The 27,709-nt window shown below is 38.6% G+C and overlaps 1 protein-coding gene and 2 long non-coding RNA genes across 3 annotated transcripts in view; 2 read left to right on the top strand and 1 right to left on the bottom strand.

The window, feature by feature from the left end:
- Positions 1–27,709, top strand: part of LOC139114825 (uncharacterized) — a 514,135-nt gene that overhangs the window by 54,633 nt on the left and 431,793 nt on the right. The window lies entirely within an intron of this gene.
- LOC139115040 (uncharacterized) lies at positions 13,210–23,799 on the bottom strand. The gene is made up of 3 exons (XR_011548021.1): positions 23,524–23,799; positions 14,729–14,884; positions 13,210–13,962 (listed from the first exon to the last, which is right to left on the bottom strand). It is a non-coding gene; the product is annotated as an uncharacterized lncRNA (long non-coding RNA).
- The window catches only part of LOC139114822 (uncharacterized), a 54,457-nt gene continuing 52,568 nt past the window's right edge, over positions 25,821–27,709 (top strand). Inside the window, exon 1 of the long non-coding RNA XR_011547949.1 lies at positions 25,821–25,934. This is a non-coding gene — a long non-coding RNA (uncharacterized lncRNA). The remainder of the gene's footprint in view (positions 25,935–27,709) is intronic.

Raw genomic sequence — 27,709 nt, 5'->3', positions numbered from 1 at the left:
AAAACTTCTATGTACACCGAGTGGCAGATGAAGAATACGAAATTCCTCCGATATTTTGAGATATTTTCCGTTCATTTTTCTCTCAAAATTGACCTGATCATGTAATTAACCCGCGGTACCTTGATTAACCTGAATCTGGTATCCATTGGGAGAACGCAGGGAGGGCTTGTTTACGTTGCGTAAAACTTACAAACGTATAGTCTTTTACACTCAGACGCTTGATGTCCTCCCTTAAGGTGACCGCCCTATGTTCCGACACCCCTATGTTCCGACAACTCTATGTTCCGACACCCCTATGTTCGGACACCCCCAGCTATGGAAAGGTTCTGCAGGAACTAGTTTTCCGGTTGTCAAGTCCTATTTACTGTGTAATAGGTAAATATGTAAAAAAGTTATAAATGTTACTGTAGACGCCGGTTTGCCGCTGGTTGGTGTTCTCCAATTCAAGAGAGTGATGGTACAATATAATAGACGAAAAATCGTACAAGTTTGCACCGGAATAAAGATTTGATCCATTCCTGATGATCCATATTTTTATGATCTACTCTTTCGTAAAATAATGGGAGTTTGACCTCTACAAAGCGATTACTGTGTCATATTTATTTGCGAAATAAAGACCACACTGCATTTGATTGTATAGTAATACAGTAGAATCCACATATCATCTCAACATGTTCGTGTCATAGGGACACCCTTCTCATCCAGATTAGCATTATGAAAAAAAAAAGAGAAGCAATTAGGGCCTACTCTTAATCCGTTATTTTATTTTACGGCCAGTTGCATCTGTGAGCTACTAACTGAAAAGCGGTACCAGTAAGTATCAAGGAAACATTCGTTCAATTAAGATATTTTACCACGATATATGTTGATACGTTGAGAGGTACTGAAAGGACTCTTGTTTTGTTTTTTCTGTTTTCCCTTTCGATTGCGTTGTGTTATTTTTCGCAGAGGGAGATATTAATTGCAAAAACAATCGTTTTTATCAAAGCCACACAGCCGAACATGCAGTCACTGTTTCTTCAAGTTGCAAGTTCTAGATGTGTTTTGCTTTGTTAATAGGGCCCAGTATCAGATCGGGCAATTAATAAAGCACATATAGGCCTAAACATTTACTGCAAGGATTTTTGAAAGTGTTTTTGAAAATACAGTGTCGGGAGTATGCAGGGACTTTAAACCCCCTTTAAACACGCTCAATTGTTTTGTCATAAAGGAAGAAAGGAAGAGACTGAATATCACCTGTAAGCTTATGTCAAATATGCATCTATTATACAATCCTTGTAAATGTACGAATATTTTACTTGCGTTTGGGAAGCTTTACATTGAAATATTATCACGAGAATTACTTGAATGTTCTCCCTGTCTATTGCATGGTTCCCATTTGTTAAATTTAATTAATTTTACGTATAATATCGTCAAGAATATCTATGCTATCCACATTGACGGGTTGTTCTCAAATAAAAATGGAAGAGCAACGACCAAAATCAAATCCACATCAAAAATCCCAAGAGCAATAATACATTTGGAGAAACCAGTCACGAGAATGTGTGTCTTTAAAAACGTTCAGAACTACACGCAAAGAAATTTAAAAGTAACTTCTGAACATATATCAATCATGTGTTGAATTAATTTCAGCCTATTTCTGGGTTTGATTTTCACAACGGGCACAATCTGATGCAGTGGACGTGCATTGTCTGTTTTGAAATCGGTAACAAATTCCACCCTGTTTACATCGTGAAATCCCTTTCTGTTATTAGCCTAAGTATAATCACCTCTTTTGGATGTAAATATCTGAACACTATGGTTTGGGTACAGACCGCTCAGCTCTAATTGAGTATTTTTCTGTACATTTATGTTTTTAAATAGAACTGAACATACTTAAATTGAGTAGAAATGTACACCCGCCCTCTAAACATGGACTTTCCGATAGGATTTTACACATTTTGACACTATGTGTCGGAACATATACGGGATGTGTCGCGTATCGGAACATAGGGTTTTGGGAACATAGGGGTGGAAGTGGAACTCCTCGAGAGCTGACAACATCTGATTCGACAACAGCCTTGCTCTATCACAATGGGGCCAGAAATAGTCTTCAATAGCCGCATCATTACAGTTCCTGCAAAAACTCTACCCGTTGCAATGAGCAAATGACTTTCAAAAACCACGTTGTGCCGAACACGTATCGCTTGCAATCACCTCCTGTCACCGAAGTGTCGGACGTAAAAGAAGAGTCGGTGTCAAGTATTTTACGCCGTTTACAGGCGGTTGGGTGGCATCCTAATCAAAGCATCGTGTTTCTGGTGTTTGTTTGTTATGCATTCGCTATTGTTATGATATAATAAGACAACAAACGATGACAATGTATACCTACACGGGACATTCAAAACTCCTCTGCAAGGCGCCATGTTGGTCAGAGGTCCGAAGGTCAGCAGGTCAAGTTCACGGAACGCAACATAACACAGTCCCTCCACTCATGCCATGGTAGACGGACTGTGAACACACGGAACAGAAAATACGTGTATTTGTCGACGTGAACATTTGTCTTTTTCTCCATGAAGTGAAAATGTTAAATATTTGTGTCCAAAGTACGACAATAAATCAAACAATCTCTGCGACCGGTCGTGGATCAAAATGTCGGAGAAAAATGTAACACTTTACAGCCACGACCCACGACCGATTTCGAAGGAAAACCTTTGGAAATATACTTTACTTTCTCTCAGTGTGTATGGCCACGACCCCATGACCGGTTCTGAAAGGAAAAACTTCGAAAAATACCTTATTTTCTCCCGACATGCATCGCCACGACTCCACGACCGGTCGTGAAGGAAAAACTTCGAAAATATGCTTCATTTTCTCTCAGTGTCCATGGCCACGACCCCACAACCGGTTCTGAAGGGAAAAACTTCGAAAACTACTTTATTTTCTCCCAACATGCATCGCCACGACCCCACGACCGGTTTCGAAGGAAAAACTTTGAAAAACTAATTTATTTTCTCCCAACATGCATCGCCACGACTCCACGACCGGTCGTGAAGGAAAAACTTTGAAAAACTTCTTTATTTTCTCTCAACATGCATCGCCACGACCCCACGACCGGTCGTGAATGAAAAACTTTGAAAATATATTTTATTTCCTGTCCATGTCCATGGCCACGACCCCACGACCGGTGGTGAAGGAAAAACTTCGAAAAACTACTCTATTTTCTCCCGACATGCATCGCCACGACTCCACGACCGGTTTCGAAGGAAAAACTTTGAAAAACTAATTTATTTTCTCCCAACATGCATCGCCACGACTCCACGACCGGTGGTGAAGGAAAAACTTCGAAAAACTACTTTATTTTCTCCCGACATGCATCGCCACGACTCCACGACCGGTTTCGAAGGAAAAATTTTGAAATAATACTTTATTTTCTCCCAACATGCATCGCCACGACTCCGCGACCGGTCGTGAAGGAAAAACTTTGAAAATATATTTCATTTCCTGTCCATGTCCATGGCCACGACCCCACGACCGGTGGTGAAGGAAAAACTTCGAAAAACTACTTTATTTTTTCTCAGTTTGCATGGCCACGACTCCACGACCAGTCGTCTTCGGAAACTTTGAAAAAATACTTTATTTTCTCCCGACAACCTTGGCCACGACCCCACGACCAGGGATGAAGGAAAAACTTTGAAAAAATACTTTATTTTCTCCCGAAATAAAATACATTCGTTTCTCTCAGTTGCATGGCCACGACTCCACAACCGGTCGTGATAGAAAAACTTTGAAAAACTTCTTTATTTTATCCCGACAACCTTGGCCACGACCAAACGACCGGTGGAAATTGAAAAACTTTGAAAAATACATTCTTTTCTCTCAGTTTGCATGACCGCGACCCCACGACCGGCCGCGAAGGAAAAAAATTGAAAAAAACTTTGTTTTCTCTCAGTTTGCATGGCCACGACTCCACGACCGGTAGTAATTGGAAAACTTTAAAAAACTTTATTTTCTCCCGACAACCTTGGCCACGACCCCACGACCAGGGATGAAGGAAAAACTTTGACAAAATACTTTATTTTCTCCTGACATGCATGGCCACGACCCCACGACCGGTGGTGAAGGAAAAACTTTGAAAAACTACTTTATTTTCTCTCAGTTTGCATGGCCACGACCCCACGACCAGTGCTGAAGAATAACTTTGAGAAACTACCTTATTAGGCTATGTCCTGACATGCATGGCCACGACCCCACGACAGGTGTCGAAGGAAAAATTTTGAAAAAACACTTTATTTCTATCCATTTGCACAGCAATAACCCCACGAGCTATCGTACGACAAAGGGATACAGAGAAGCTGTGCATGTTGTTTAAATATGATTTAGCATATTTTATTTTCTCCCGACATTTATCGCCACGAACCCAAGACGCTAGTGATTTCAAAACTTTCAAAAAGTACTTTAGTTCAACCCATGTGCATCGCAACGACCCAACGATCTATCCATCTCCATCTATCCGTACAACTCCGGGATGCAGAGAAGCTGGACATATGAATAAACTTTTTTTTTTCGGTCAGTATCAATCCCACATCCGGGTATTTTTAAACATGATCTCTTCACACAAGGCGCATAGCATTGTGCAGCAGTTCACGACTGATAACGGTCGTACGACTGGTCGTGAAGCGTGCTCATAAAAATCGTTGGTTCATTTTGGGCCGGGTATCGCTAGATGAGAGTATGATCTGACCATTTCCCGAAAGGTTCGTGGTATAATCGTATTTGCTCTAAGGCCGACTGAATCACTGTTTGATTCAGAACAATGAAAACTTCACTGAGGTTTATTTCTATAATAAGTAAAACATGTTACTTTATTTTAATTTTTATTTAGTCCATCATCCAACAGCCGCTAGCCCATTTACAGGATGAGGTACCAACAACCCTGTACCCCTATGGAGCACTTGCTCAAGGGCATGAAGATTCAATTTATTTTAGACATTATGTTTGACAGTGACTCAACAAATCAAGGGCTGGTATAGTCTATGGCCAGTAGAAATGGTTGCAGGGAGTAAAGATGGCAATGGATGGAGTAAAGATGGCAATGGAGTATAAATGGCAAGTGCACTTGCCATTTATACTCCCTTGCCATCTTTACTTCATTGCTGTGTACAAATATACTTAATTGCTATCTCCATAATACTCCATTGCTATTTCTATTCATTACTATATGACAAGAGAGAGGTTTTTGAAAGGTACACAATGGATTCTAAACTTAATTCATTTGATCTAAGGCCAATTCATTTAGATTATATACTGTTTTGACTCAGAATAATGAAAACTTCAATGAGGGTGTTTTTTTTATAATAAATAAAAAAATGAGAAGAGACTTCTTTCGGTCGGTACATTATTTCTTTGTTCATTATATTTCACAAGGATTTAATTTATTTTGGAAATACATGTAAGTTTGACAATGACTCGACAACTCGAGGGCAAGTATAGTGTATGGCCGGTAGAAATGGTTGTACGGAGTATAGATGGCAGGAGTATAGATGGCATGTGTACATGTCATTTATACTCCACTGCTATATATACTCTTTTGCGGTCTGTACTTTGTTGTCATCTATACTCGATTGCTACCTATATACCGTATGATAGGTTCTGAACTGAATTTCTGATACGGAGCTTCATTGTACAAGCTGCACTGACATATTTTTTATACACCAGAGGGACAATGAATAAAGACGATTACTGCTATGAGTTAACGGAATCATTGACAAATTCTGCCAGTCAGTGACTTTGGTAAATGGATGCTTTGAGTACAGTTGGCAATTGCTTTCAATAATCAAGATTACAAACTAGAAACAATGCCTTTCACTTTGGGCGTTTTGCAAGAAAAAAATGTTAGAAATGGATCTGAAATATATTAAAGTATTAGTACATTACAGAGACAAAACAAACAATAAAAACAATGAAAACATGACTGACAACACAAAAACCTACCAAACTTCAGAATGTGAGTTCACACAAAAATATCACGGATCAACCAATCGCCAGTATAGCTACGGGACCCGTGCCACTACCCATGCACTGTACACCCTGTGAAGTTCATACATAGAGATCGATCTGGAAGACTGGTGAGCTTAGGTGCACACAGTGCAGTGGGTTCTGCAATGAAATCAAACATTGCATATCCTTTTGCAATTTCATGTAACATTAGGAAAACGATATTTTTTTCTGTTAATAAAAGTGGAGTATAGATGGCAAGAGAACATAGATGGCACCTTACACTGCCATCAACACTCACACTGGCAGTTATTTGCATAACAATGGAGTGATATGTCAGTGTATGTGTCAAAGGTCAAACGGAGTGTAGATTGCAACGAGCATAGATGGCAGAACACCGGCTATACCTAGCAACCAACAAACCTCACAGAGACAATCATCTCGCATAGCGTACTGGTTTTTATGGTGGGTTGTGTTCATATTCGACAATAAGTATCTAATTTTATGTTTTAACAAACAATCCTATGTTATAGTTCATGTTGTACAATTTTTTACTCGTATAAAGTTCCGTAGCTGCCAAAATGTGTGCAGACGGTTTTTGTCGTGAACGCCTTCTGCAGGTCATTTTAAACAGGATGTTAGCTTATTGTAAAGGAGAGAGTTAAAACAAAAAAATAATTTACAAAAAAATTGACCAAACAATGGGTTATACCAGGACCATATAGTGCCTGCAAGTGGCTTAAATCTTTTTTTCACATAATAGTTGTTCAAATGGTGTATGACCCGTTACGAATGGAAATTTTGAGTTTAACATTGGACAGAAATGTTGGACAAAAATGTTGATGTCTCCAAAGTAAAATGGGTAATGCCTGTCACATTTTTATGACATACCCAAATTGCTGTCAACTGTGTTATCAGCTGTTACAAGCATTAATATTTAGATCAAAGTGATGTAGATTCAGTCATGACTATTCACATGCACTAGAGCATAGTTTCATCATTTACAAGGAAGTATGCCAAATCTGAGTCTCTTATGTGTTCGCTTTAATCAGTTATGAACTCTTTTTTCACCGACCACAAATTTTTCAATAGAAGTAAAATTTGCTTTTTAAAGTATCGCAATTCATTTCACTTTTTTTTTATCTAGTATAAACAGGTATCATCATGTAAGTGTAACAGTATCTCATGGTTACAGTCGGTATGTCAATGTGGACATATTGTAGGATTGCAGAAATCGTTCTTAGGTTTTTCCAAACCTCATTCTCAATTTGAATCATGAGTAAAGCACCAACCCTTGCACTAATGTGATCGAGTAGAGACCAATTAGTATAAGCACTGTCACTGTTTCTGGATGTTTTTCAGAGAATAGGATACAAAACAAACTCAGCAGAAACAACATATAGGCAAGTACAGCTTGCTATGAGAGGTCAACAGTGTCTGCATTCTGGCTGAAATGTTTCCCATTATATCATTTGGTCAAACTTAAGCGCCAGTATTTGCATCATTTTGCCATCTGCCTAAAGTTTACAGAAATTGTGCAATATGTGATAGGTAAAATTATTGTTTTCTACTGATAGCATCAGTAGAACACATATATGACTAAACACCAGCCACAATGTTCTTTCCATGTGAACACAAAATTTGATTTATAATTACAGGAAAGACTGCCAGCCCGTCTGATGAGGGTTATGTGCCAAAATCAATTATTAAACAATCAACATCAAGGACTACCCTTACCAAAAAGATAGCGCTATTTATAGTAGATATAGCGCTATTTTTGTAGGTTCTTAGGAGTTTTTGGTAGATCTCAAGAGGTGCTAAATAGGTGTCAGTTTACTTGTAGGTCTTCAGGAATAAGTCTCACATCTTCAAAAGAGCAAGTTAGTCCTCTTAAGAACCGGAAAGCATCAAAGAAGCCAAAAAGACGAAGAAGGTTAAGTTTTTCCAGAAGAGGAAACCCAGGTCTGAACTCACTATTGTCCCTCCAGAAAGAGACACTGAATAGTTGTTGAAACAGAGATTCATGAAAGAGATATTGAATACAATAAACAAGATTGTACATTAACAATAAAATATTGTATTTATTACACTTGTAATGCACATTTACATGATAATATAAATTATCTTTGTCTATTTTTCATATTAGGTATTCAAAACAGTTCCAGATATCAGGTTCCTACACATAGCTTTTTACTTGTACACAGCCATGACACATGAAGAATCATGTCAGAAATCCAGAAATGAATATATTTCTGAATAATTGGTTCTGCCATGCACACTGTGCTGTCAAAGTGAAGGCACTGGTTGTACATTTATATATACAACAAAATTACATTGTTTGAAGAAATCAAAGCACATGATTTAACAGGATAACCTGGGTGAAATAAATCTATGGCTGATTTCAAGCATACTGGCATTTTCATGATGACATCGGCATTGCCTGCAAACATAAATGATTTATCCCCATTCAAATTTTCTGAAATTTTCACATTATATTCTTTATATGCTACATAACAAAAAGACTATTTTGTTTGGCAATAAAGTTCTTATATTTTGAATAAGATGCAATTTACATTAATTTGCTTACCATGATTTTAATAATTTTTTTTGAGTGTGTCTTTAAACCCTTGTCATTTTATAATGAGGATAGATAATGACAAATAAAATGGTCGTTTTTTCTATATATACTCTTCTTTCAAGTGAAATCCTTCATTTCAGAAAATAGCATCAAGTTTTTGACTTAGATTAATTTTTATCATTAATACCAAAATTGAGGTTTTTACCCCAAATTTACACCTACTGCATCCTTTGAGTAAACTTCTGCTACCACACTAGGTTAGGCTGTATTGAATTTTGCAGCACATACTTTGTTCTTTTCTGCACTATCAATAATAACAATAATAATAATAACAACAACAAATATACTGAGTCCCATTCCAAATACATGTATATTTTTATTTTTCTTCATTTTTAGCTCATGTGTTTACACGTGGGCTAATGTCATAGCGATGTCTGTCTGTCTATTTGTGTGTGTGTGTGTGTGTGTGTGTGTTAGTGTGTGTGTGTGTGTGTGTGTGTGTGTGTTAGTGTGTGTCTGTCTGTCTGTTTACACGATAACTCAAAAACGCCTGGACAGATTTAAGTCAGATTTGGCAAACAGGTACCATATGCTACTTGCAAGAACTGATTAGATTTTGGTTAGTGTTGCTTGCATATTAATGAAGTTATGCAATATCATTTTTTTCCCGTACAATGGTTTCCCTATGGAGACGGTAATGACAGTGTAGGCATATATCAAGAAATACTGCACACAATTTCATGGAACTTTTCACAGATGACAATCTCAGAACATAATGAAGATACTGTGAGTGTCATGTCAATTATCTGCTCGTTTGCATATTTAATGAACTTTTGTTATTAGTGATATAACTCTGAAATTCCTGCACCAAACTTGATGATATGTGCAAAAGCTTCTTTACATATTTTATGAAGTTTTATAATTAGTCATATAACTCTCATATAACTGCACCGAATTTGATGAATTCTGCTGCAGATACTGATCTGACTGATATCTGACTGGCATAAAACACTTAGTAGTGTCAAGTTAATTAAGGGTTCATTTGCATATTTAATGAACTTTGTAATTAGGTATGTAACTCTGACATTATGGCACTAAAGTCAGTAAATCTGGTACAGATGTTGATCTGATAAATATCTAATTGTACTGATAAGCGTTTGGCAGTGTCAAGTTAACAAATAGCTAATTTGCATATTTTATGAAGTTTTGTAATTAGTCATATAATTCCAAAATAACTGCACCAAATTTGATGAATCTGCTGCAGATACTAATCCAATAGATTTCCAATTGTGGTGTAAAGCATTTAGTTGTGTGGAGTTAATTAAGGGTTCATTTGCATATTTAACAAACTTTGCAATTAGTGATATTACTCCAAAATTACAGCATTACATTTGATGAAACTTGCTACAGATATTGATCAGATAAATATTGAATTGTACTGAGAAGCATTGGACATGTCAAGTTAATGATTAGCTCATTTACATATTAAATAAAGTTTTGTAATTAGTGATTTAACTCTGAGAGTACTGTGTGAAAGTTGATGAAACCTGCTACATATAGTGATATAACAGATATCTGATGGTTCTTATTACACGCCTCACACAGGTGTCCATTATATTGGTATGAATCGGGTTTATTGACAGGAATATTGAAAAACATGCAATAAATCCTCGTCAGAGATAGTTATTCTGGCAGTAGACCATATCGTGGAGTTAATTAAGTAATATCACGTGATCCTGTTAGCACTGTCAACATTGGTTCTACTTCCATCACACCTGTCTCATCTGCGCGCAACGTTGGTATGATCTTCGACAATAAACACATGTTCAGTCAGCACATCAGGCAAACTTGCAAGTCCATCTGCAGTCACCTCCGCCGCCGGATTGGTTCTATACGACGCTATCTTAGTAACGAGACATGTCAAATTATCATACATGCAACTTTATCAGCCAAACTCGACTACTGCAACTCCCTTCTGTACGGCCTTCCGGATAACACTATTTCTTTACTACAACGAGCACAAAATACTGCAGCCAGGATAATCATACGCACCAGGAAATTCACACCAATCACTCCAGTTCTGGCCCGTCTCCATTGGTTACCACTTCGTCTCAGGATTGACTACAAGATTTTGTTGTTAACGTTCAAAGCTATCCACCACCAAACGCCTGCATACATCAGTGAGGCGTTATATTCCCACACGCACACTGGCGTTTGGCACACTGCGCTCCTCTACCAAGAAACTTTTAACTTGCACAACCTACAAAAACATAACCTATTGTGGCCGTGCCTTCTCTCACACTGGCCCTAAACTATGGAATGCACTACCACTTGACATCAGAGAATCTACAAACCTAGAAACTTTCAAAAGAAAGCTGAAAACACATGTTCACCAGAGCATACAGTGTGGCTTAACCATTGAGCGTCACAGAGCAAAACTTCTGTTTTGGATTTTGGCACTATATAAACTTTTGCTGATTGATTGATTGATTGACCGTATACGGTATACGTCTTGTCTTATCAGAAATCTGTCTTCCACTCTGCGTCGTGTGCTCAATTGAACTGCTGTCAGAATATACACTGTCAATCTTTGTTCTTGTGTTTTGGTTTGTGATTAATCTGAGTTATGCAAATGTTGCGTAACATCTCCTTGCTCGTTGTCGTTTGAGACAGGTCAAAGGTACAATTGATTTGCTCGTCGTCGTTTGAGACAGGTCAAAGGTACAATTGTTTTACACAATTTCATAACAGTCAAAAAGTATGCAGTAATTTATGTCATACTGTATTATTTCATGCGTCCAGTAGTGTCTGATAAATGTCAATACATGTCGAGTTATCAGCAGTCAATTTCAATGCTTGATAAACTAAGTTTGTAATTTTGTCAAACTCAAAATCTGTACAAGTCATTCATATAACACATCATTCCTTCCATTCAGGGTCACATTAGCACACGTTCTTCTGTTGAGTAAATGCTAAAATTTTCTAGTCTGTTCACCAGATACCAACACGTGAGCACATTCAGTTCATATCTGGTTTAAATATTAAATCATCATCATCATCATCATCATCGGAGCCTGAGGACCCTTAGCTGCAGTACAGTAGCTCAAGGTTTTGCCTGGGTATTTGGGTCAGACAGCTCTTGCCGTCCGACCCAAATACCCAGGCAAAACTTTGAGCTACTGTACTGCAGCTAGAGGACCCTTAGCCCTGTGTATAGGTCTGTGTGTTCCTGGCGTTATACGGTCTCCACCTCAAAAACAATCAACGTTGTGGTGAGAAGGCTATCTTGGAAACATCTGGGCTGTTGAATCCAGAGATGTCAGACAAGAAGCTGTCAGTAAAATCATCGTTGGTGAATTGTCATTTTAATTTCTTACTTGTCGCATAGGCACAAGTAAGAAACTGAAATGATATTCCTAACCAGTTGAGGTAAACTTCATCTATACAAAATTTACTTGAACACAAATAAATACTTATTCTATTAATTTCTTTATAGAATTAACAATCTGAATCAGACCTATTTATGCATATCAATGACTATTAACAAGTGTATGAGTGAGCAATGTTTTCTCCATGACTGCCATAACCTTTGACCTCAATGTTTCTCACACCTTGATGCCAAAAGAAATACTCTTGTACCGTGATGTACTTCCCATTCACACTCAACTTTGATGAAAACTGAACATACCAATTCAGGTTTATGGTCTATCTAATATTTTTGTGTCTACAGAGTGAAATAGACGAGATGAAAGATGCCATAGATACTGGTCTGCCACAGATGATTGCATCAAGTGCAATGAAAATCACTCCACTGAAGTATGATCTAAAAAAGAGGATTTTGTTACAACTAAACTAATGACTGTGAAAAGTTAACTAAGAAAACTGGAAAAGAGTGTTCTATTCTTAAGTAAGTCAGCTGGCACATTCAATGCGTTAATCAACGATAATATACTTAATGTCAGCAGATTGCTTAATAAGTTATCACAATCCCAGCATTTTGTTGCCATCTAGAATGACATGCATTAATAAAACACAGCATTAGTTGGTAAGTCAGAATATTGACTTTGAGCTTGACTTTACACAATGTACAATAGAGGTGCTTGAAAAGTAATCAAAATTTGGCAGTATAAATTTTTGCTTTAAGTTTGGTATCATATTTTAAAAACATTTTGTCGAAACATGCTTATATAAGGGTTTTGTGTATTACTTTTCTGCAGGAGTAAAATGGCATCTCACATGAACAAATTTGAGTGGGAAGCCATTCTGAAGGAAATGAAGGACCGAGTTCCAGACTTGGATGTTTTCGTTACAACCACTGTCCCAGTCCATAGGGAAAGTATTAACCTGAGTAGATGTGGTAATGCTAGGATCTACCCTATATGTACTGTGTACGGCATTATGATGCAACAACGGAATCGTGAACTCAGTCTGCTTAAACCAACGAATATAATGCTAATGAGTGCTGGCAAAGTAGACTCTAAGGTATTTACCAACAGTTTTTGAATTTACCAAACATTTTGTAGAGCCAAATTTCTAACAATCAATTAGAGTCCACCATTCGACTGATTGTCAGAGTTTCACTGAACTTGATAATTAACAATAATAAGAATTCTATATGAAGAAATATTGAGAATACATCAAGCAATCACATTCTTCAGCGTAAAATATCTTACATTTTATTATCTCATTGGTAATTGTGTGCATATTTGTTTTAATCTTGTACTCTTACTTTGGTGAAACGTGGTCAAAAAATTTGATTATCACTACCAGCTATAGACATGGATGTAGTCAGAAACCTTGGTCCGCATATGCTTACTAAAACACCATGAATATTGGTCATGATCTCTGGGCTGTATTGACATCCAGGAACAGAAATGTCTTTTACTTCATACAATTGATGTTACTATTTCATCTTGACGTAGTGTATATGGCCAAGATACACTGAATGTTGCATGTAAATGATTGATCATCCTTCCGGTGGAATTCGAAATACCTAGGTACTCAATCTGTCCACTCTCAGGCACAAAGAATATATCAACGTGATTATAAACTCGTGGTGCCAAAGTAATCCCTTTTGACAGGTTTGTGTCTGCCTTGATTGTTGTTTTGTACAAATGCTAGTCTTTGATAGTCCTTCTAACATACACTATGGATGAAATTTTGCTGAATAGTTCAAAAGTCTGAAAATTGACCCAAACACAAAGTAATCAGAGGGATTAACTTATGAAGTTGCTTTTGATCATTAACAAAGTGCATGTGTACAGCATATATGTCTTTGTGCAAGGGTGCTCTGCTGCTATAATGTCCGGCATCTGCTATATGTAATTGTCCATTTCCTTTGATTGCAGACTTATGAACGCTTCAACAGAATGGGTATCAGCCTGGGTTGTCATCAACAGCTCAACATCCTGGAAGAAATTGGAGGAAGATACCAAGATGACATCATCAATATAAAAGTCTCACAGGCTGAAAAATTTCAGAATAAAGATGATAATCTTGACTTAAAAGAAAATGTCACGCAGATTCTGGTTAACAATAAAAATCGAGATCATCACTGGTTTACACAAATTTTGATATTTGAAAGAATAGATTTTTCATCTTTGTCAAATAACACACCACAAGCTAACCTGAAAAGTATGCCTCCTTCATCCTTCATACCATTAATAGAAGAGAAACAGATCTTCAGATCAAATTTGATTGTTCTTGTATCAAGAATTATTGTGAAAAGTTTGCAAAAATTCCAATGTCTTTCCTCTGTTATTCCTGGCTATATAATTCACATATATTCAAGAGAAATGGAGAAACAATCTAGCATGTTTAATCTCCCTATACAGTTTAAAGATGAGAAAAAGTACAGTGATGTGATTGATATTCAGGTTTATCTTAAAGAATTCCTTGCAACAATTTATGACAAGGCAGGCCAAGATCTTGCACAGGTACCATTTGGGGGAGATGAATTGACATGAATTCGTACTCATAAGAGCAAACATATCCATGCTGGAGCCCATACTCCTACTGACAGGTTAGAGCATGTAAATCCAGTTGTCATTGAAAATTGGCATGTTACACGTGCATTCTTGTCAATTGTTTGGGAGGAGTTGTACAGGCAGGATTCTTCAAGGGATGCTGGTACCTTTAAGTACTATAAAGAACTCCTGCAATGAAACAACTTACCGGCTGATGTCACCAGAAACTATGATGCGGCTAAGCAGTTTCTTATCCTAATGGTGAATGCCTTCATTACGGAAGCTGCTCTTGAGTTCTTCAGCATGGAAAATACTACCAGCCAGCCACTTGTATATCACCCCCCAGTAGCATCTGCATCCATACCTGTGAAAAGAAATTACATTGACACAGTGATTGGAAGGTTTGTTGATGAGTTTATTCTCCCAAATACAGCCACTGAATGGGACTTACAACGTAATGGAGGAGCTATGGCAGGACAGCCAACTTTACCAGAAAGAGAAGATGATATGCTAGACCATGGGTACTGTATAACACACCATCCATCCCATGTTGATCATGAAGATGAACACCAGCCAGTTCAAATGATGCATGATCACAATTATACAAGTGAACATCCTATTGGAGTTACAAAAATCCCAGATGGTGATGTTGATAGAGTTCGTCTCTACAAAAAAACAGTTCTTGAACTTGGCATGATGTTTATCCAACTATATGACACACATAAGGAAGGTGATGAGGACAGAAACATAATCAACTGGAAGTACCTGCTGATGTATTTTAAATCCAGGAAGGGTCATCAATCCAATTACGCCATCGAAGCTGTCAATAAAATAGCTCAAGTTCAAGCACTGCTATCTCAGCAAATGGCACAACGTGTGTTATGGGGGCGTTTTGTAAATCAGAGAGGAGGAGCCGGTAATACATGTAGTTTCCCTTCTGATTTACGGAATGAGCTTCATAACAACTTTTTCAAGTCAGTGGTGAAGGCTATGGGGGCTCAGAAGACCAAAAGTGCCATTCTTAGAGCTTAAAAGGCAGCTACTGGTCTCTATGATGTAGCCTGTAATTTGGATGATATCGCCATTATCAAACAGAAAAAACAGACCATCCAATAAAATGTGACACAGCAGACTTAAATCTTGTGCTTGATGATCTACGGATGTTGAGACCATACAGGGTGACACCAGGGAGGAGGCATGAAAACTTTCTGCACATTGGGCTGAGTCCCTTGGAAAGACTCAACATGCCTGATCTGTATGCTTGGATACAGAGGAAAGCAAATGAAATTGCAGATGACCAAGGTATTCCCTGTGATGACAGCAGTGACAATGACACCTGTATAATTTGGTACATAAATCTATTTTGGGATCATTTTAAAATTGTGTTCTAAATTAATAATCTTAACAGAGGAGTGCATAGGCATATATAATCAAATCTTTATTGGATGTTTTTGATGTTATGAGACCAGTGCCCAATTCAAAGTACATGCATGACTGCGTGGTCATGATTTGGCTTATATAAACTTCCTTCCTCTTTAGTAGATGTACCTGTGTGGGAATACTTGGCTTTTTGAGTCATAACATAACTGCAAACAGTTTAATCAGTAGTTTTGTTCGGATGTTGGAACATAGAGTGACTTTCTTGGTCTTTCAATGTCAAAACTACCATGCATTATTGTGCAGTAATTTTGTCACTATACAGTAATTTTGTCAATTTTTGTTTATGGTAATCCATATCTTGTGCAACAATGTGGTATACGTACTTAACTCAATTTACCACTACTTTTGCATAGTCTATAGAGACTTAATTTTCATTATTTTTGTAGAAGACTGTATATCTGCATACCAGATTACCCGGACAAACATGCCAACTGTGAAATGCAGTAACATTTACCTGCTAATCGATCATAACAAATATATTGTGTAATTAATTCTACACATAAATGAAAAATTAAAATTTTTTCTGTAAAAAGTGTTTTTAATTAATGTCTTTAATTTATGTTTTAATTAATGTCTTTAATTAATGTTTCACTCTTAAGAGTATAAAGAATTTCATGTACAATGTAATGATTTGCTCAGTATCTAGAGAATTATATTATGATAGCTTTAACTGTAAAAGGATAAGACAACACCATGGATAAAAATTAAATTTGAATGATGCAATAATTTTTCAATATTTGGTGCAATTATGTACACAAGGAAATGACAAAAAAGTTTAAAAAAAAACTTAGTTCACATAGTATAAGCTAGCTTTTTACATGTTTTTATAGTTCAAGTGACAAAATCCATTTATACTGGTATATGATTGATATCGGAAAGATGTACAGAATTCTCAAACATTAATATGTCTCAAAATCTACAACAAGCATATATCTTTAATCAACTGTAATCACTTTGCTTTGCAACAATAAATGTACAACTTTTTTAAAAATAGATCACACAAAACCCTGTTCACAATTTTTTATTTTAATTTCATAGGATATCTTTATTACGAAGTATGACACTGCAATGAAACAAAGCACATTTTTGGACACATACAGCTCAGTATTATTATTCTAAAAATGTAGTATCAAACAAAACACATTCATGTAAGTTACCAAAATTGTCTGCTGTCAACATATTTATCACACTTTCACAATATTGCACAACAACACACTTCGGAAAGTGTTGTATAGCATGAACAAAACTAAACATTGCATAAAACATTGTTGCCAATGCCTTTACCTGCAGCTGCTGGGGGAAACATAGTGTTTGTAATATATTTCATGAGAGACAGCTTATCATCTGAACTTAAGATGTACAACAACATATCTCTTTTATTCAAACCATCCTCACTGGAGCCAAAAGTACCTGGAAGGTCATTTATGTTAAATAACGTAGGGCTCAGATTACAGCCCTGTTTAACTCCCACTTTTGATTGATTACAGCATCATGAGTTCAATCAGGCAATCAATATATGATAATCAAATGGCTAAACATCTTCCATTTCTACACCTTCATATGAGGAACAAGACTAGCATGTGCATGAATTTTTACAAACGGAACAACATAAATGCTTTGGTGAATCTGATGGAGGCTTTCAAAATCAAAATAGCTCAATAAAAATTCTCGCAAGCAGGAAGTGGAATTTTTACAATATTGCCACATAGCATTTGACATGTCCCTATTTGATGCAATATCACTGTTGTTATAGTAAATCACTGCCCTTGCAAAATTACCATCCCTTCCTGCCCTACCTGTTTCCTGATAAAACTCTACTGTCCTTGGCACCCCAATATGTATCACTTGTCTAACCCGCTGACAATCAAGACCCATACCCAAAGCTACAGTAGAAAAAACCAGCGCTGAGTGGAGATGAAGAATCCATGAGAGATGAAAGAATTTCAGTCTTCATTGCTTCAGTTTGTGGAGCATGATACTGATTGAATAAACGGTGTTTAGGAAGAGATGGTCATATATTGATATTCTAATTGTGTGCATACTGTACTGGCCGAGTTCCATTAAGGTGCGGAATTGTGTTTTATCGTTTTTAGAAAGTTTAGCTTGAAGTTTAGAAAGCTAATTTAGATTTGTCTACATCTACATCTAAATTTTCTAAATTAGCTGAAAGTTTAGAAAGCTAATTTTGGCTTGTCTACATCTACATCTACTGTAACAGGGCTCGACGTAAGGTCAAATCATCCACTAGCCCGAAGGACTAGTAGCAGTTCATTTTTAGTAGTCCTAAATGAAATCTACTAGTCCTGCTCAAGCAAAGCCAAATGTTGCTCTCATGTTGTAAAGAGGTGTATATATGACCATTCTCATATTTTTTGTCGCAAAGGTTTTTAAACCCAATAACTAACTTTCATGCAAGACTAGCACATTTGCTTACTGCAAAATGTTTAACTTTGAATCATATATAAACCACAAAAATAACCTGAATGAAATGTCCTGTGTAGGAGGAGAGGTCATAAAAATAGCCTATTGCCATCAAGAATAAAATCAGAGGTAGGGATGAATTTGTTGGAAAATCCTTCATAGCTCAGGTAGTGCGCCATTAATTTGCAAAGAACATGATTGTTCATGGTGGGGACAGATTTGTTTCTCCAGAACTGAAATTCATACAGCCATTCACAAATGTTCCTGTGGAGTGCCTTCATATTTTTGACATATATCACATTTTAAATTGACCAGTTTGTGGGGAGGACCTCTCATTTGTAATAATGGTTTGTGAAAAATTTTGTTTTTAATAGTAAAAATATTGCATTTTACCATTTCATGTGCTTGTTTCTTTTATGAGTTTTTGCCAGTTACTGGTAACAAAATGTGATTAGCACAAAAATAACCAATGACTCCCAGAAGTGTTCAACAGTCTGATACACCCATTTCATACGTTGTTTATTCACTACTGTTTTAAGGGTCACTTCACTATTATTGCCCCATAATTTACTTATTGCCCCAATAATTTACACTTTTCCACTAAAATGGCAAAACAATAAGTTGCTAGCACCAAGTTATTATCTGTGAGGACTTCCCTCACCTGTACAAGCAGTAGCAACTTGCCATAGCACTGTTTTGGCAAGCTAGATGGCTCTTTTTAAGATCAGCTTCAATTAAGCTAGGGGGTCTTGACTATATATGGAGGTCAGCATGTGGAGGCATTCTAAAGCAGGGTCAAACTGGCTACGAACTATCGGAGGTGTTGTTTGGGAATGCCCCTGAAGAAATCTTGAGAAAAATCTTCTTTGAAAGGCAAGGATACAGTGTTTGAACGAAATTGTGGGGTTGCTCATGTTTTTAGGCGAAGTGATGAGCTTCAAGCAAACCAAAATACACGACGTGCAGACAATTCCGTTTGATGCTCAGCGTTGCATTGAGCCATGTTTCCCGGGGCCATGTTACTGGCATGTACAGTACAATTTGATTCTCCGTAGCAGGTAAACTGTTTCATTTTAAGTTGGTGATCAATAAAGTTTGCTTCACTGTTTCACTGTCCAATTTGTTTGGGTAAAAGTTAGTTTATTTTTATATAAAATTATCGAGGCTTGGTTCATTCTTATCGAATGAGTGGCCCGGCGTCCCATTAGTTTTGTAGCGATAAACTTTCCTGGACAGCTACGAAACTTGAAAATTGCACTAGTCCGCAGGACTACCTCCGAAGACATTTTTACTAGTCCTCTTGAAAATTTACTAGCCTCGGGCTAGTGGGCTAGTTACTACTCGCTTATGTCGAGCCCTGCTGTAAATGTACTAAATTAGCCTAACTATCCGATATTTAGCCGAGCTAAAAATCGTTCTAAACTTTCTAAATTAGCTCACATGTAGCCGGAGTTTAGATCGGACTTCCCCAGCCAAACTTTTACTCGGTGATATATCCGATATTTAGCCGAACTGAACTGTACTATCAAAATTAGCCCAAATGGAAAGCTTTTATGGGCTTTCTGGCAGACTAAGAAAAACATTTTGGGGTGATATATCCGATATTTAGCGCGATAATTATCGTTCTAAACTTTATAAATTTGATGCTATTTAGCTCGGGCTTTCTGGCAGACCAAGGAAAACATTTTGGGGTGATATATCCGATATTTAGCGCGATAATTATCGTTCTAAACTTCATAAATTTGATGCTATTTAGCTCGGGCTTTCTGGCAGACCAAGAAAAAATTACGGTGATATATCCGATATTTAGCGCGATAATTATCGTTCTAAACTTTATAAATTTGCCGCTATTTAGCACGAACATGGAAACCCAAACTGTTGTGATACCAGTTTTGAGCAAAAAAACCTACCCTTTCTGATACCTAGTTGTGGAAACGCAGCTATCTCTTGGCGGGGTAGCGTGAGTTGCTATGTGAGTGGCGGGGTTGACCTTTGACCCGCATAGCAACTCACGCTACCCCGCCAACAGATAGCTGCGTTTCCACAGCTTATACCATACAATGCCATACGTATACAGATACGACTCACTCGCCTTGCGTACCAGGGGTACCAACAGTCAAACCGACAGATCGGAAATATTGATGGTAGATCTGGGATGTAGATACATGGGTTTCCAGTGTTGACAGCATGATTTTTTAACAAATTTCAGTTTGTGTTTAAAACCGGACCCTTTCTCATACCAACACCTCGTGAAAAGTATACCCTTTCTGATACCAAACAGCGCAAAAAAACAACCCCTTTCGCGCGGACCCTCCCCGTATAGCCATCTATGGGAGTTACCCCCCCCCCCGGGCCGGCAACACGTTTGATAAGGCTATTAGCGTTAATTTGCACCGTTAATCTGCACCAAATGGACGCGATCGTCCTGGAAATAAGATTATCTCAACACACCTTGGTCATTTGAAATGTGGCAGTATGGTTACATTTATTTATATTCTTCTTCACTTTGCATATCTGGTTTATTTGTCACGGACACCAGCGGTAACTATTTGACAGTCTTTGTTTTAGACGCACAACAAAAAATTGACAATTTTTCTTCAACAAGATTGTTTCAATGCTTACATACTTACTGCCACTGTTCTCTACTTCCCGACATTCAACTTCTTGCCAGTTGCAATGATCAATCATATAGGAGGTACTATTTACGGAAGTTTGGGGAAAAAGTAACATTGAGATTTGGATTCTAAGACTTTCCTCTTATAAATTAACAACGTCAAGCCCATTCCAACTTCTGGCCTATTCAAGTTGTCAATTATATACGAGGTACTATTCAATGAGATCTATGGGACAAGTCACTTTTGAGCTTTGAATTTTCAAACATACCTCTTGGGGAAACAAATAGTACTTTCCTGGTTCTACAAGACTGCTCCTACAAGCTCAAACGTTTTTTCGATCAGCCAGAGCCCTATCTAAATAGCGGCAAATTTATAAACTATAGAACGATAATTAGACGCGCTATAGTATCGAACACATCACCCCCCTCCCAAATTTTTTCTCGGTCCGCCATAAAGCCCGAGCTAAATAGCGGCAAATTTATAAAGTTTAGAACGATAATTATCGCGCTAAATATCGGATATATCACCCAAATTTTTTTTACTTGGTCGGCCAGAAAGCCCGAGCTAAATAGCATCAAATTTATAAAGTTTAGAACGATAATTATCGCGCTAATTAACGTTTTTCACCCAAGGTTCGACATTCGAAATTACTACAACTTACTGTGAGCACTTGCCGCCCTGGAAGATATCCTATAATGCATTGCTGTAAGGCCAACGCCTAAACCGGAAATAGGCTCATTTGGCGTCAAGACACCAAGGCGAGCGGATCGGCTTCGCTCATCAAATCTTGCCGCATATGGCAAGCAATTGCGATAATGACGAATGCCTTATTTCAAAAATTAGTAAATAACATGCTTTATCCATCCCCACTTCAGTGAGACACGTTCCCTAGTCATTAAATGACAATGGGGCCGTGGTACCCCAGGCCTCCCACAAGTATCAGATTGCTGTAGCGAATGCGAAGCAAGCAGCTTTTCTCACAGAAACAAGTTGAATATTAATGTACTCAGTAAAACGTTGTCAGGTACATGTAACATGAACAGTGACTGGGGTCGAAGTGACTAAGGCACCTGGATTGATTTGACCACAAACAACGGCAAAAGCCCGAGCTAAATAGCATCAGCTTTATAAAATTTAGAACGATAATTATCACGCTAAATATCGGATATATCACCCCAAAATTTTTTTTCTTGGTCGGCCAGAAAGCCCCAGCTAAATAGCATCAAATTTATAAAGTTTAGAACGATAATTATCAGGCTAAATATCGGATATATCACCCCAAATTTTTTTTCTTGGTCGGCCAGAAAGCACCAGCTAAATAGCATCAAATTGATAAAGTTTAGAACGAGAATTATCGCGCTAAATATCGGATATATCACCCCAAACTTTTTTTTCTTGGTCGGCCAGAAAGCCCGAGCTAAATAGCATCAAATCTATAAAGTTTAGAACGATATTATCGCGCTAAATATCGGATATATCACCCTAAATTTTTTTTTCTTGGTCGGCCAGAAAACCCCAGCTACATAGCATCAAATCTATAAAGTTTAGAACGATAATTATCGCGCTAAATATCGGATATATCACCCCAAAATTTTTTTTCTTCGTCGACCAGAAAGCCCCAGCTAAATAGCATCAAGTTTATAAAGTTAAGAACGATAATTATCGCGCTAAATATCGGATATATCACCCTAAATTTTTTTTTCTTGGTCGGCCAGAAAACCCCAGCTACATAGCATCAAATCTATAAAGTTTAGAACGATAATTATCGCGCTAAATATCGGATATATCACCCCAAAATTTTTTTTCTTCATCGACCAGAAAGCCCCAGCTAAATAGCATCAAGTTTATAAAGTTTAGAACGAGAATTATCGCGCTAAATATCGGATATATCACCCCAAAATTTTTTTTCTTGGTCGGCCAGAAAGCCCCAGCTAAATAGCATCAAATTTATAAAGTTTAGAACGATAATTATCGCGCTAAATATCGGATATATCACCCCAAAATTTTTTCTTGGTCGGCCAGAAAGCCCCAGCTAAATAGCATCAAATTTATAAAGTTTAGAACGATAATTATCGCGCTAAATATCGGATATATCACCCCAATTTTTTTTTTTGGTCGACCACAAAGCACCAGCTAAATTGCATCAAGTTTATAAAGTTTAGAACGATAATTAGACGCGCTAAATATCGGATATAACAACCCAATTTTTTTTCTCCGACTGCCAGAACGCCTTGGCTAAATAGCGGCAAATTTATAAAGTTTAGAACGATAGTTTGGTAGTTGTTTAGCTGTGTTTAGCCACTTTAGCTACATTAGCTCCCATACTCAATACATGGAGTTTAGAAACGCATCAGTGTAAAAGACACAATTCCGCACCTTACTCGCGAACTGCCCACTGGCCGACTTCTCTTGTATTCCTCAAACACTGTAAATCCAGAAATGTGTCAAATCAAATCAACATACCTATCTGCTACCACCGTACGGTACGTTCGAAAACTGAGCTAGTTCCAAAAATTTTGACACTTACCTTCAAAATTGTTGATCATACTATCTGTATCTTACTCGTTCTTTATGCATTTTATACAAGAAAATGTCATCAAAATTTGGCCGAATATACGATGGTACTATCAATGAATCCATGCTGGAATAATGCCAAGGTCATACATGTCGTCGTCTGCTGGCGGCCATTCTGCATGTTCCGAGGAGAAACGCTGTCGACAAATCAGATCTCCCTCACTTCGAACACGACTTCATCAGCAAACCTGAGTATATTGTCGTCCGAAGTGGATTTCAAGATGGAGAGAGCCAAAGGTCATAGACGGCGCCCTCTGGAGAGGCAACATTTTCACTTGTAACACATCTCATCCGCAGTCTGTATTCTAATTCGCCAATTGATAGTCACGTGGGATGCGTTCTTTTTGTGCTGATCCACGTAAACGACGTCATCGGGCATCATTTGTCGGAACTGTTGCCTACCAGGCATCAGTTCCGAAAAATGATGCCCGATGACGTCAAAAAAGCATTGGCGCATGCGCGAACTGGAATGTAAACAAAGATGTCGTCTGCGGCCGAGCGAAACGATAGTCGAGAAATTTCTCGGTTTATCCTACTTTCTGAAGAGGAACTAAATGCTCTGGTTTCCAGCAAGGACTCTAAACGGACGAAAACGATAATCAAAGGTGCATTGAACGTTTTGCAGAAGTATTGCGACGCTGTCGGGAAAAACTTTGTTCTTGCCGAACCGCTCCAACGTCAAGAGTTGTGTGAATTGCTACGTAATTTCTACGCAAGCTTACGTCGTAATGATGGTCAACTCTATGCGAAGAAATCGATGTTAAGCATCAGATATGGTCTACAGCGCCATTTTCAGAAGTCATCGGACTTTGATATCGTTAACGACGATGATTTCAAGGCTGCTAACGAAGTATTTAAAGCTATGCTCGTCAAATTAAAAGCGGAAGGAAAAGGCTCCGTGCAACACAAACACCCGATCACCAAAGAGGACATGGCGAAAATCATGTCATCTTCCGCAGTCGACCAGTCAACGCCTCGAGGCCTGCAGAATAAGGTTTTTATCGATATCATGATTCATTTATGCAATCGCGGTCGAGAGAATCTCCGTGTCATGACGAAATCGCACTTTTGCACACAGACGGATTCAACGGGACTCAGATACGTCTCATTTTCCCGGGATATGCAAACAAAGAATCACCGTGGTGGAATGGATGACAGCGAAGCTAGCCAAGAAGGTAGAATGTATGAAACACCAGGGAAATACACCTGCCCGCTGATGTCTTTCGACGCGTACGTAAAGAGACTGAATCCATCATGTGAAGCTATGTGGCAGAGACCCAAATTGATGACCAAACTTGGCGTAGATGCAAGTATCTGGTATGACAACATGGTAGTTGGGAAAAACACACTCGGAGATAAGATGAAATATATTTCAATAGAAGCGCAATGTTCACGTATATACACAAATCATTGTCTCCGTGCAACAACCGTCACAACCTTGGATGACGAGGGCTTTGAAGCAAGGCATATAATGAGTATCAGCGGACACAAATCTGAAACTAGTATCCGCCAGTATGCAAGGGTTGGTGAAGAGAAGAAGAGGGAGATGAGTAATGTGCTGTCCTCCAAAATCCAAGGCAGTCCGTCAACATCCGAAGAATATCCTCCCCTTCAAATTGCGCCGACACCAGGCTCTCCAATCTTGACACCATCACAAGAAGACCACATCCTTGGCGATCTCACCAACTCTCCATTGTTTCCCATCAATATTCAGTCACAACAACAATTAAAAAACAGTAAAACTGTGAGTTACAACTTCCATGGGTGTGTTGTACATATCCATAACCATCAAAGTGAACAGTGATCAGCACATTGCATTTACTGATAAACTGCAAACAAAAGTAGTTTGCTGTTAAGTTTGAGTTTCCATGATTGAAGCATGACTTTATTGTAATGTTTGAATTCCATGTAACATGGTTTGAAGTTTGAATTAATGTTCAATTAAATGTATAAAATATTACATGCTACAAGTTTTGTGTATGGTGCGTTCTTATGCATGGCTGCGGATGAGGTGTGTTACAAAACACATATTGACTGGCCATAAGGGCAACAGCATACGTCTTTAACCCCTCGGGCCTGTGAGTCACCCCCAAAAACAGACTGTTTCCCTCGGCCTACGGCCTCGGGAAACAGTCTGTTTTTGGGGGTGACTCACAGTCCCTCGGGGTACAGACGTATGCTGTTGCCCTCATGGCCAGTCAATATGTGTATAATGTTTCATTCGTAGTGTGCACCGTTGCAACAGGCCAGCTCAGTTCACCCCCGAATGTTATGTCAGCTGATGTCATTTCGTCGCCTTGGAATATAAGTTTATTCCTATATTGCAGTGATGTGGAACAGAAGCAAAGTGTCTGATCACATACGGTAAGCTGAGAATAGATTTTTTCTATGACTTGGTAGGGACATGGGCAAATTGGCTCATATCTTGTATTGTAGGAACACAGGCGCTCCTTAGCTGGGTCGTCTGCTAAGTAGATCGATTTTCGGATCGATCTATTGATCCCGTAGTCGATATGTGAGTATTTAGGTTGCAGTGGTGGGCATATCGACTACGGAATCAATAGATCGATCCGAAAATCGATCTACTTAGCAGACGACCCAGCTAAGAAGCGCCTGTGTGTAGGAATGCATGGGTAAATAAATGTGATTTCACTTACCCCCTTCTCTTTCTTTCATTATTGTGAAGTACACGGCTAATAAATAAATAAAAATATCCACTGGTTGAAAAGGGGACGGTAAATATCCATACTTACGCGGTATTCTCGTGCTGGTGAGAAGCGACAGCAAGAGAATGTATTGCCCTGTCGACGTACTGTACGTATGGTTTTAGCTAGCTCTGCATGACAGAGTAGCACTGCGTAGCAGGGCTGTGTGTTACCAGCGTTGTACGCCGTTATACGGCCTCCCACCACAGGGAGGCCGTATAACGCCGGTAATACACACAGCCCTGCCATGCAGAGCTAGGTTTTAGCCAGCTCAGTGTTATACAGGGAGTGTTGACACAGGCATTAGGGACCGTTCAGTTTTTACGGCCGGGGGGGCGGCAAAATCTTGTCGCCGGTGTTCAAAAAAATGATGACCCCCCTGCATTTTTCGCTAAAAAATGATGACCCCCCCCTTTGTCAGACGAAAAAATTTGATGACCCCCCCCCCCCCCCCGCTGAAAAATAACCAAAACCCATATGTCAAATTTACCCGCATGGTTTGGATTTGAACTCGGTACGCAGCGCGCTTTATTCGTGTAGCAGAGATGCCAGTGCACAAACTTCTCAGCCACATCCATGCAAATGTCTGTTAATTAGGACGACTGTAAGGCAATTTTGAACTTCATTTCCATAGACAACTTATGTCCATGGACATTGTATAAAGTAAACTTTATTGGAGTGGTTCGCCAAAGGCAGCCCTCCGGTTAAGAGGGTCATGGGCCATTACGTAAAGTCAACTTTATTCTAGTGGGCCACCAAAGGTGGCCTGCTGGTAAAAAGAGGGTCGACCATGGCCATTGCACGAAGTAAACTTTACTGAACACGGCCGCTGAAGGCGTTCGGCCGTTAAGATGGTGATGGGGTATTACAATAAAGTCAATTTATTGTAGTGGGCCGCCGCAGGCGGCCCGCCGGTAAAGAGGGTTGATCATGGCCATTGCATGAAGTAAACCTAATTGGAGTGGTCCGCCAAAGGCGTCTGCCCGTTAAGAGGGTCATGGGTAATACATAAAGTATATTTATTGTAGTGGGCCGCCGAAGTCGGCCCGCCGGTAAAGAGGGTCGATCATAGCCATGGCATAAAAGTGAACTTTATTGTAGGTATTATGTTTTTGAAAATGTGGTGACCCCCCCTTTCCTACCAGTGAAAAAGTGATGACCCCCCCTTCTCGGATTCCAAAATTATGATGACCCCCCCCCCTGGATTTTGCCGGCCCCCCCCCGGCCATAAAAACTGAACGGTCCCTTAGCGTCTTTCCATTGTTACAAACAAAAGATGGTTTCCAGGCAAACAAAGAAGGTGTTAACTGGCCCACTTTTCATTTGCATTTGCATAAAGTAAGAGATCTTTAGTCTTTACATTAATAATCTCAACTTCATTTGTATCTTCCTAAACCCTGCATAAGTGCATTGAGTCAAGTGAGGTGATCATTG

The sequence above is a fragment of the Ptychodera flava genome, chromosome 16 (assembly GCF_041260155.1).
Source record: "Ptychodera flava strain L36383 chromosome 16, AS_Pfla_20210202, whole genome shotgun sequence".
Taxonomy (NCBI): domain Eukaryota; kingdom Metazoa; phylum Hemichordata; class Enteropneusta; family Ptychoderidae; genus Ptychodera; species Ptychodera flava.
Note: the sequence above shows the minus strand (reverse complement) of the source record. Positions and strands in the feature narration are given on the sequence as shown.